Below are 1,447 nucleotides of genomic sequence, written 5' to 3'. Positions count from 1 at the left end.
GCAACAAACAACACTACAATTTAAGTGGATCTCAATATGCAACGAGTTGCATATTGACAAAACACCACATCGAGTTATTTAGTTCACTCTTGTTTAGGTACACAACAATATTAAATGTTGTTAAACATGGCAAGAGGTGAGGCATAATAAAACTACCTATCTAAGCAAGTTTAAATGAGGCCGGAATAACAAACAACAATTCAGAAAAATCCCCATATGCAAATTATGAATTTGGTATTGTTCTGCCCTAAACACAATTTTAGAGTTGTTAAACAGTACAACAAAGTGCACCATGTTAATCTAGGCATTTTTCCACCCCACTTACATATACAGTTTATTTAAAACCGAGCTAAGGTTATTTAGTTATGAAATAAATCATTTTAGCATATTATCTAAGCAAAAATTAAACAAACAACATTTTAAGCATTTTAACATGGGATGAAAATGGCATATTATGAAACTAGATGAAAATCTAAGCACTTTACATATATAATGTGGTTTAAACCGATGCATGGTTAAATAAATATTACATGCATGAACATGAGGGGTTTTTGTGTAAAACAGGTAATCTCCTGGAAAATCCTAAATTCACAGATCTGGAAAAAAACAGAAGCGGGCCGAAACTGGCTGGGCCGATAGTGTACAGGGGGAACTGGAGGGGGCTGCTCACCCATGGGCCAGGCCCAGTCGGTGGAGAGGCCAAGGCAGGCCTGCAGGGACGCGTCTGGAGGCAACGACGCAGTCAACGGGCGCTGCGGGACTTGGCGCTGGTCATCCTCCTCGCACGCAGAAGCAGGGGAACTGCACGACGAAGAGGCAGCGGGCGGCGTGGCGCGAGGAGACCGGGCGGAACTTGTCATGGACACCGAGAGGAAACGGATCCGGCGGTGAGGCTGGTCAGAGGCTCTGGTGGCCGGAGGAAGCGGGCGCGCTCCGGTGCTCGTGCAGAGGAGGCAGAGGAACTTGGCGCGGCGGCTCGAGGCGATGTAGGCGCGGCGGCGGCAAGTCTTGGCGAGGGCGCGACAGCGGCGGAGCTCGGGCCCTGAGATGCTGGCGAGGTGGCCGTCCGGGCGAGAAGACGAGCGCAGGGTCGAGCGCTGCTCCGGGGTGCTCGTCTTCCGTGCGGCTTGGGCGTGAGGGGGTCAGGAGGTCGAGGAAGCAGGGTCACGTCTGGGTGGCCTGAAGGTCGAGGTCGCCGTCGGGATTGGGCGTCTATGGCGGTTTCCTGTACACGGAGAGTCAAGAAGGAGTTGAGCAGGGACGTGGAGAAGAAAAGAAGGAAGGAGGATAAGGGCAGCGCGCGAGGGACTGATCTGGTGGTTGCCGGTGCTGGCGCTGGTCGTCAGATGGCGAGGCGAGGAGGGGTCCAGGGACGAGGCAGAGAAGGCTGCAGGCGCTGTGGTTGGTGGATCGAGAGGAGTGGCTGGTTGGATCGGTGGCAAAATCG

This window comes from Triticum dicoccoides, chromosome 1B, assembly GCF_002162155.2.
Source record: "Triticum dicoccoides isolate Atlit2015 ecotype Zavitan chromosome 1B, WEW_v2.0, whole genome shotgun sequence".
Taxonomy (NCBI): Eukaryota; Viridiplantae; Streptophyta; class Magnoliopsida; order Poales; family Poaceae; genus Triticum; species Triticum dicoccoides.
Note: the sequence above shows the minus strand (reverse complement) of the source record.